This window comes from Corylus avellana, chromosome 5, assembly GCF_965113065.1.
Source record: "Corylus avellana chromosome 5, dhCorAvel1.hap1.2, whole genome shotgun sequence".
NCBI lineage: Eukaryota > Viridiplantae > Streptophyta > Magnoliopsida > Fagales > Betulaceae > Corylus > Corylus avellana.
The window spans coordinates 14,499,425-14,510,570 of NC_142494.1; positions in this window are offsets into that span (position 1 = coordinate 14,499,425).

Consider the following 11,146-nt stretch of genomic DNA (forward strand, 5'->3'; position numbering starts at 1 on the left):
TTAGTGCAGGCATTTGCTAGGAGGACCACCACAAGCGTTCGTTGACTAGTCTTTGGGACATTGGGTAATACCCAAACGTACGCTTGAACCCTTTGATCCACTGACACTCTGAAAAGTAATTTTAAGCCATTCTCCACCTTTTCAGAGAAGGGCACACCTCCACCCCCTATAAAAACCCCTTTCTTCAATCCTCAGCCTCTGTCAACCCTAGAAAACCCAAATCCTAGTTTGAGGAGTGGCTTGGAGTGAGAAGGAGGAGATCTTGGTGGTTTTGCTATCTTCTAATTTAACTTCTTGCCCAAACATCTAGCATTTTATGTTGTACTTCTTATTTTGTGTCCATACGAGTTTTAAAGATGCCCTGACAAGATCCTGTACCTATTTTCTTACAAAGACCAAGAATGTTTTTAAAAAAGCTTTAAAGTCACCTTTGATTTCTTAAGTTTGTATGTTAGCATGTTTTTGTTATGTTACATGTGTACATTAGGAGCCTAGGATGAGATGTACCACACTCTAGAAGCATAAAACCATGTTTGGGCCTTTTGGCCAAGATTTTTCACTCTTTGGCCGAATGTTCGCCCACAGGGCCAAGCATTTGCCTAGAGAGCAAGACATACGCCCAGTAACCTAAATATGCGAGCTTAGGGTTTCGATGGCCCCTTTCGTAAGATAGAACTTATTGTGCCACTCGGAGAGTTCTCTAGTACTGCATATAATGATGTGTCATATTTCATTATAGCAAGGATTTGTGATGTTGCAGGACTCGAGCGAGTGCACAAGGTAAGTAAACACTTACGATTGCTTTCCTTAAAATGTGTGATATGTCAACTGACTGAGCACGCATATGATACGAGCATGCCTAGTTTTGCGTAACTTGGTAACTCCCTTAATAACTAGTTGATAAGATACATCGTATGACATAGTACACCAGTACATGCGATATAATGGCCATGGGCTTATTGTATAAACTGGGTTCTATGGTCAAATGTGTGCAGATGTGATATATTGGTCTTGGATCCAATGGTTATTTCATGACCGACGCAGCCTTAACTAGAGGGTCAGTACATAATATACATCATTAGTAGCGTTGGCCACCCGAGGTCGGACTCGGTCGGGCTACTGGTGTTATGGACGGTGGTGTACAATGGTTGGGGCACCAACATTGTATTACAGGTCCCTCGGGACAACGCCAACCCTGCTGAGAAAGGGTAATATCTCAAGTAGACCATATATGATAGTTATGACCGATTAAAGCATTAGTTTTCTGCTTTAAAACTCTTAGGTGATTGTCGCTGGAAGTACACCCCTTTCTTTAAATGAAACTATACTTTTATGGTGTATTAACAAAGACAACACATTATTTCAAACCTTTGTCAAACTACACGTTTATTTTTGCTCAATAATAATTGGCTCATGTCGTACCCAATTGTGAGGTTTACTTACTAAGTCTTTAGACTTACGTGGTTATTACATCCTGCGGGGAACCTCTTTCTAGGAAGAGGAGAATGGCGAGGTTGCCGCTACGAATTTATCTAAGACTAAAATATTCTTGATGACGTCAGGTTTGATCAGATTACTATTTCTATTAGTTGCTCCATGTCTATCTTTCGAGGATAATGTATGCTTGATTATTAGAGTTCTCAAATTTATTTCACCTTCCAATGCATTAACTCTGATTATGCTAAGAGGGGTGGTTTCTCAGTTAGCTACCAGTTAGCTATATTGGGATAATTGCCAGTAACCCTACCAAACTAGTTAATGCCATGTTTGTGAGCGTTACAACTATGCATGGCTTTTGTCAGGCATTTGGTCAATGTTTAGTTGTCCAAAACTGGTCAGCAAACATTCGATACTTATGGGCAAATGTTCGGTTGTGCTTTTGGACTTATGCCTGAAAATCTTGTCTGTACATTCCTAACATAGTGTTAGCAAACATTTGGTCCTAGCACAGTGTTCAGTAAAATAGCCATAACTTTTGCTACGGGTCTCGGAATTGCGTGTGTGACTCCATTCTGGAAAGTTCTTTCCGAGACAAAATTCATGGTATCTGTCCCAATATTTTTGAGCTCCTTCTTGGGATTCTAAAATATAAGATTTACATCTTAAGACGGTGTTTCCAATGCTTTCTCGTCCTTTAGGAATTGTTGCTTAACCTTCACACCATAATTGATCCCACACTCGTTGGTTACTATGTATAAGTTGATTCTTCAGTACTACAAGCATTGGTACCTCTATTGAATGTTCGGTAACAGTAAAGTCTTAAAAATTCCAAGGTCTTGCACTTTATTAAATGAGAACTGTTAAGTGCCAAATATTGCATATTGGGACTCCTTTATTTTCATTAGTTAATCCTTTAGCTGTGTCGTTATTTAATGTTTTGTTTTGGTTTTGTGTTTTTAGTATTTTATAGGTTATTGAAAAAAAACTACAGCTTTAAAGGGAAAAATGCAAAGTTTGGAAGAGAGCATAATTTGAGAAGACCTAGATGATGTGGTTAAGTTTAACCAAATCCAAGAAAAGGTTAAATCGGATTAAGGATTAGATTGTATTAAAGTTCAAATTGGATAAAATTTCGGATTGCATTCAAATTCAGATTCTGCAAACGTCTCAGTATTTTGACCATAACTTTCCTCTCAAAGATCGGATTGAGGTGATTCAAGTGGCATTGCAAAGCTAACTCAAAATACTTTAGTTCATTGTGAAGTAGGAGTTTCCTAATTCGGATGGTTACTATGCCAAAATTGCCCCGCAATTAAAGAACACAAATCTGGATGAATCCTATTCCGATTTCAGACTTCTATTTTGACTGGGAGACAGACCTCCAAATTATCTAGGTTTAATAGGGGTTCTAGGACTCCCCTAAGCCATCAATAGACTTCTTTGCATTCAGGAAAATATATACAATTCCAGAAACTAGTTTTGTGATACAATTTTGGAGACAGAATGTAATCCCCAGCTTTTCTTTTAGTTTAGTTTTTCTTTAGTTTATGTTTTATTTTTATGTAGAGCTAATTCCCAACTAAGGTTGAGGATGAAGCCTCACCGATGAAGAACATCAATACTTTCATATTAGTCTTTATTTATCTGATTTTATTGGGTTTAATAGTTCAATTGTTTTACTTCTTTTCAATGTGTGGAGTGATTCTTGGATATCTTTTGTGATTCAAGGATACACTTGATGATTTAAAATAATTTCACATAATTGATTGCTTGATTTTATTTGCCTAAATAATTGGATATCCCTTGTGATTTGTTCTACGAATACATTTAGTGTTTCAATTAAGATTGGATATCTTTTGTGATTTACGGATACATCTGATGACTTAATTGATATTGGATTCCTCTTGTGATTTGTGCAGTGAATGGATACATGGGATGGTTTTGATTTGTTTGAAGCATAGTAAAACATATCTAAGATTTTAATTGTTAGAACTTTAGATTAATATTGATAAACATAGAAGTATGATGTTATGATTTGGTGAGTATGAATTCCCAAACCTTAGTCTTTTATCTCTTAGTTTATTTTAATTAGTTTATGTTTGTCTCTTAATTTCAAAAATCAAAATTCAAAACTCTTTTGGAACTAGGTTAGGATTTAATTATATTAGATTTAAATTGCTCTATAAAAAATACAATTCTCTGTGGGTTCGACCTCGCACTTTCAATCCATTAAACTACAATCGATTCATGCACTTGCGAGTTAAATAAATTTGCACAAGTTTTTGGTGCCGTTGCCGGGGAATTGCTTAATTTTTGAAACCAATTTATTTCTAAATTAGTTTTATTGTTCTACTAGTTATAATTAGGATTTTATTTTTCTGCAATTTGTTCTGTTTTATTCCTGTTACTAATAAATAAAAAAAAAGATTTTTCTAGTTGTTTTTTGTTTTGTTTTTTTTTTTGGCTTGTTTTACAGTTCTTCCGCAGCACCGTCCACACACCCTTGCTAGTGTGATTGATCACAGCCTTGCTATGATAGAGTGCACTCGGGGCCAAGACAGCAAGCTCAAGCGTACCTACGCTCGTTAACTACAGCATCTTCACTCAAGTGCGATTGAGCACACTTACAACAAAGGCAGTAATTGTAGGAATTCCGTAGATCTTTGCCAAAAATTTATTTTTAGTCCTTTTTGTGAGTTTTTAAATTTTAATTTTATTTGTTTAGGTAGTTAGTCGTTTTTTTTTATTAGTTTATTTTATTTAAAAAAAATGGTTAATGTTTTATGTGGGATATTTGCATGCAAAAACTTGAGGGGGAAGCATGAATTTTCATTTTAATGATTTTAATGCCTCTCCTAGTTATAGGACACCAGCTCCTACCAAGTACCCTAAAAATGTTTTCCCACATAAGCCTTGTTCATACTGCTCCAATCCTTATCATCATTATAGTGATTGTCCATCATAGGGACAAGTTTCTAATTTTTCATATGAGCAAATGAACACCAGTTTCTCCAATCCAGGGTTTGATTCAAATTTCAATTATTACAACCCAGACTGGAGCAACCAATCTGATTTCTCAGGATCAACTCAGGCTACAGGAATTTATGCTCACCAATTTGATGAAGTGCACCATTCAGAATATCCGTAGTTTGATCATCAAGCTCAACCTCCTGTTTATCAATCCATTACTCAAATGCCACAGCCTACACCACAATCATCATTGGAATACATGATGAAAACATTAATAGAAAAAGTCAATGAGTCCAACTCCCAAGCTATACAAGTGCTCAAGAATTCCAACTCTCGAGCTATACAAAAGCTAAAAGGTTTTACCAATTAAGCTGTACAGGAGCTGAGGAATTCAAACATGGCTAATGGTAGAGACATACAAGAACTTAAGTTGGCCATGACCAAGGTAGAAAGATAGATCGGTCATCTAGTTGCTGACTTCAACAGAATGGAGGAAGAAGAGCATCAAAGTCAGCGAATGGCTGAAAGGCACTACATAATTGATGAGGATGATTCCGAAAATTCTTATCATGAGCATGGTCAAGTCACCATCACACTTGAGAGTGAGGAAATTGTGGATAACAAAGAGGAGGAAGAGAAAGAGGAGCAAGTTGAGCACCATGAGAATAGTGAGTCCCCAACGGATCCTAATCTGCCCAATGACATGGAAGTCCTGCCTGAATCATTGTCCCTCTTGAGACACATCAAGAGCCTAAAGCTTCATCGCCTGAATGTCTCAAAGAGCCATCTTATGTCAAGATATTCAAGGACTTGTGCACACAAACACACAAATCTAGGAACCACTATCCTAAGAAAAGCATTTGAAGCAAGCAATTCTACATAAGATGGTGAAATATCCTTCCAGAGGAGTATGAAGTTTTCAAGAAGAAGGGATGGAAGGGATTGGTTGGACATCCGCATGATAGGGGGAAGCGCTATAAAGTTTTCTCCTCCAGTTTATTTTCTGCACTTCACTCCACAAATTCTTTCTTTCCTTTTTCATTATATTGCATTTCTTTTTATTTGTTTTTGTTTCTAACAGCAATTAATCTTTTGCTGTTTTGTTTCTGTGAAAAAAATATTGCTGTTAGTTTTTGTTGACAGGTGTTTTGGTGTTTAAGCTTGGAGGATGCCCTAGCCTTGGTCACACTCAGATTTCCTTACTTCTGGTAATGTATTTCTATACTACACATTGAGGGCAATGTGTAATTCAAGTTTGGGGGTATGGAAAAAACACTTTGTTTGTTTACTTTTGTTCTTATTTATTATTTTTGTTCTTGTTTGTTTATTTTTATTTGTCTTTTTGCATTTAAAAAATTTTTGAAAAAAAAAAAAAATTGTTCTATGTTTTTGTCAAGATTGAGTTAAACTGTGACTATGGTTTGCATTTAATTGGATTGCTTAAAGGGTTGAACACATTATTATGTCATTAGGAGTTTGAGTCCCTTGACTTATTTTTTGGTAAAAGAGATTTCACTTGTTTTGAGATAAATGTTTATAAGCACATTAGTATGTTTTCTGTGAGGTATGATGTTTGAGCCTAAGCTTGTTCTCTTTGAGATTGGTTGGATGACCTATTGATGAATAACCATTGGCTTGTAAGATATATATATAAAAAAGAAAAATAAATAAATAAAAAAGAGAAGGAAAAAGAAAAGAAAGATCATGTTGAGTTTTCCGCTAAGTAACCGGACCTCTTGCCTCATTAAGCATTGAGTGTTCATGTCAAAAGGTGTAAAATTCAATGTTGATTTAATATATGGCTAGTCTGGCTTCGTAGCCTTTTTGACTTAAGTTACTAAGCCCTTAGGGATGTTCTACATCTAATGCCCTAAAGTCACCTGGCTTGGGAGTGATTGGCCTAACACTTGTTACATGAGTTACTTAGAAAGCTTAAGAGAGTTAGACATTGCAGAGCCTGTAAAAAAAAAAAAAAATGCATATCTTGCCTTGGTTGTTTCATTTAGTAGGGATTCTTACAAATTTTATGGAGCTTGTCCTGAGTTTAAGCTGAAAACTTCATGATTGTATGTTAATTACACTTTACACTTTTCAAAATATATGAGGTCTCAATTGTCCAATTATGAGTGATTTGATTTTAGATTTCCTTTTGACTGTGATGATGGTGTTTGTCTTTTTAAGTTTGCTCATAAATAAGAACCATGGTTTATGTGAAACTTCTTTCTTGTTAACAACATAGTGCTACAATGTTTGTGGGTATCATTCTTGTTAAGTCTTCACGAGACTTTACTCATCCACTAGGGATGCCTAGGGGTTTAAAAAGCTTGTTGCATATGCTAAATACAATCGTCTCTCCCATGAAAGAGGATTTATGTTTCTTGCTTTCATTTTATTTGTCGTTTTGTTTTGCTAAGGAACTAGCAAAATGTAAGTTTGGGGGTGTTTGATAAGTGCCAAATATTGCATATTGGGACCCCTTTATTTGCATTAGTTAATCCTTTGGCTATGTTGTTATTTAATGTTTTGTGTTAGTTTTGTATTTTTCGTATTTTGTAGGTCATTGAAGAAAAACTACAGCTTTAAAGGGAAAAATGAAAAGTTTGGAAGAGAGCATAATTTGAGAAGACCTAAATGATGTGGTTAAGTTTAACCAAATCTAAGAAAAGGTTAAATCGGATAAAGGATCAAATTGGATTAAAGTTCATATTGGATAAAATTTTGGATTGGATTCAAATTCAGATTCTGCAAATGTCTCAGTATTTTGACCATAACTTTCCACTCAAATATCGAATTGAAGTAATTTAAGTGGCATTGGAAAGCTAACTCAAAATAATACAGTTCATTGTGAAATAGAATTTTCCTAATTCCGACGGTTACTATGCCAAAATGGTCCCGTAATTAAAGGACACAAATCTGGACGAATCCTATTTCGATTGCAGACTTCTATTTTGACTGGGAGACAGACCTCCGAATTATCTAGGTTTAATAGGGCTTCTAGGACTTTCCGAGGCCTATAAATAGACTTCTTTGCATTCAAGAAAAGATATTGAATCCTAGAGAGAAAAATTCTACAGTTTTTCTCTTTTTAGTTTAGGTTTTCTTTAGATTTATGTTTTATTTTTATGTAGAGATAAATTTCCAACTAAGATTGGGGATGAAGCCTTACCGATGAAGAACATCGATACTTTCATGTAAGTCTTTGTTTATCTGATTTTATTGGGTTTAATATTTCAATTGTTTACTTCATTTCAATCTGTGGAGTGATTCTTGGATATCTTTTGTGATTCAAGGATACACTTGATGGTTTAAGATAATTTCACATAATTGATTGCTTGATTTTATTTGCCTAAATAATTGGATATCCCTTGTGATTTGTTCTACGGATACATTTAGTGTTTCAATTAAGATTTGATATCTTTCGTGATTTACGGATATATCTGATGATTTAATTGATAATGGATTCCTCTTGTGATTTGTGCAATGAATGGATACATGGGATTGTTTTGATTAGTTGTTTGAAGCATAGTAAAACATATCTAAAATTTTAATTATGAGGACTTTAGATTAATATTGATAAACATAGAAGTATGATGTTATGATTCGGTGAGTGTGAATTTTCAAACCTTAGTCTTTTATCTCTTAGTTTATTTTAATTAGTTTATGTTTGTCTTTTAATTTCAAAAATCAAAATTTAAAACCCTTTTGGAACTAGGTTAGGATTTAATTAGATTAGATTTAAATTGCTCTTTCAAAAATATAAGTCTCTGTGGGTTTGACCTCACACTTGCAATCCATTAAACTACAATCGATTCATGCACTTGCGAGTTAAATAAATTTGCACAACAAGTTTTTAAGAAGTTTTTGGTGCCCCCTAGCATCATAATTAGAGTGTACTTAACCCTAATTTATTTTCGGGGTATTACAGTAATAGTACACCGAACATTTGCACCATAGTATTGAACATTTGGTAACATTATGAAAGCAATTTTAACCTATTCTCCACCTTTGCCGAAGCCAACACACCCCTTACTCCTATAAATACCCTCCCCTTCGCCCCTAAACCTACCTTACACCAGAAACACTAAACCTTGAGTGAGAGGTGATTTTTAAGAGAGAAGGAGAAGGTTCTAGGGCGGTTTGCTATCTCAAAGGTAAACTCTTGTCCATTCACCTACCTTTCGTGATATTCTTATTGTTTTTATGTTTCTTGCAAGTTTTAAAGATGCTATGATGGGGGTGTTATTGTCAAAATACTGAGACGTATACAGAATATGGAATTTAATCAAGTCCGAGTTTAAATCCAATTAAAGAAATTCCGATTTAATCATTTCCTTGATTTGACTAAACTTAGGCTCTGTTTGTTTTGGTGTAAAATTATTTCTTGAAATTGATTTTCGTAATTTACAGTGTTTGGTGCGATGTAAAATGATGGTCAAAGTGAAATCATTTTCCGTTGACCAAAAAATCTTTCATTAACCACTGTAAATTGGTTTCCAATATTAAAATCGTAAACCAGTTTCCCCACTCACCCTCATGCTCAACCTGATGCCCGACTTTTCTATTTTTTTGTTCCCTCATGTAACTCTTCCCTCACATAGCCATGCTAACCCAATCAAGAGCTTCTCCCTCCCTCAGCTAACACAAATTGGAGAGAATCTCGTCTCTTTGATTGATTTCAAGATCTCTTCTCTCTCGGCTGATCTCTTCTCTCTTCAACTTCTACATCTCAAGATCTATCTTTTGGCATTTGTATCTGAGGTACTTTCGTCTTTCTTGAGATTTGCGTTTTTTGGTGGTTTGAATCTCTGTTTTGATGGAAAAGAACATTGGCTTGATAAACAAATTTCATCTTTTTTGGGATTTTGAGTTGTGGGTTCCTTTGCTTGCTAGAATTGGGGCTGGATCTTGCTTTGTTGTGTGTTCACGAATTTTAACAGAACATGCCACAAGAAATTCCACTAGAGGAGTACATTCTCATGTGAGGGGCAAAATTTAGATGTATTTTGTTCTGTGCTCTATTGGGTTGGATTTGAGAAAATTTAGAATGAAGACTGTCCTAACGGCTATGCAGCTTCCCAATGCTTCATGGGGCGACATTGATATTTTTTTAGGTTATGATTGGATAATCAACATTTTAGCCTAGTTTTAGAGCTCAGACATAACCCATGATTACTTTTCTCTGCCAAAATATCTATGAGAGAAAATGAAAAACTGCAAAATTATCTGTTTTGTTCTGCCTAAATTCATTGGAAGTCATCTTCTTTGTTCTGCCTAGTTAGAGCCAACTGCTCTACTTCCCTGAATTCATTGCATTTTGCAAGACAAAAGGAAAAAATATAGGTTAAATTAATTAGCTTTTCCTAGAGTAAATCATGATATCCCTTATTTATGGGTTAATAGTAACTAGCCAAGGAAAGCTATGGACAAAAAGTGGGTTTGTAATTGTGTATTATTGCCTTGATTCAAGTGTCTCTTTCAAGGTTTTTGTTATTAAAAGTGTATATATGAGGTGAGGTTGAGAATGTGGGATAGGAAAATGTAGCAGTGTTCATGCATCAAATACCTTCTTCTGACAAACATGTCAAGGTTTAAAAGCGTATATATTAGGTGTTTAAGGTTGCTTTATGTTACCTAACCTTGCTTAGCATTGGCGTGAGAGATATCAAGGTTTTGGGCACTTATTTATATTATGAGTGAGCCGGGGTTGTTAGAGAGAAAGAGACATAAGACTGAGAAGAGGCTATGTCTCTGTTTTGTGGGGCTTGATCTTGAAGGAAAGAAGTTGAGGGAGTAGAGAAAAGGGCAAAAGAAAATGAAATAATTTTAAAACAATTATATAAGATTGGTGTGTTCTTGGCTTTGTCACCACATGAAGAATTTGAGATGCTTACAAATTGAAAACCCCAAAATTGAAAGCTCCGAAGGCTAGGAAAACCCTAAACTTTCTTCTCTACTCTAAAATTTCTTACTCTATGGCCTCTCTAATTTTTTCTGGTGTTTTTCCTATTTATAGGGTTTTTCTAAGGTTTTTCTAGGGTTTTAACCTAAAAAACGGCGGAAGTCTAAAAAGTGGTCCATCTGGACGGGACTGTTGACCCTCCGAACGCATGCTATCTCCCGCGTCCGCTCGATTGCACAATGCATTGGCTCGAGTGCACCACCCTCCGGATGGGACTTTCCACCCTCCAAACGGGCGCTTGACTGTTTGGGCTTGGTGACTTTTCCCTTGGTGATTTTTCTTCCAAACTTTGCATTTTTCGCATTAATTCTGTAACTTTCCCTTAGCAGCCTGCAAAACACTAAAACCACCAAACTAGCACAAGACACCAGATTGTAATACATCTAAAGGATTAACAAATGCAAATTAAGGGGCTCAAATATGCACTATTTGGCACTCATCAAACACCCCAAACTTACATTTTCCTAGTCCCTTAGCAATACAAAACCAAAAATAAACTGAAAGCAAGAAACATAAATCCTATTTCGTGGGAGAGACGATTGCATTTAGCATATGCAGCAAGCCTTTTAAACCCCTAGGCATCCCTAGTGGACGAGTCAAGTCTCGTGAGGGTTTAATAGAAATGATACCCACAAACATTGTCAACACTATGTTACTGAAAGGAATGAAGTTTCACACAAACAGTGGTTCTTATTCATGAACAAACTTAAAAAGACAAACTCCATCTTCAAAATCTTTAGGACATCCAAAATCAAATCACTTATAAATGGACAATTG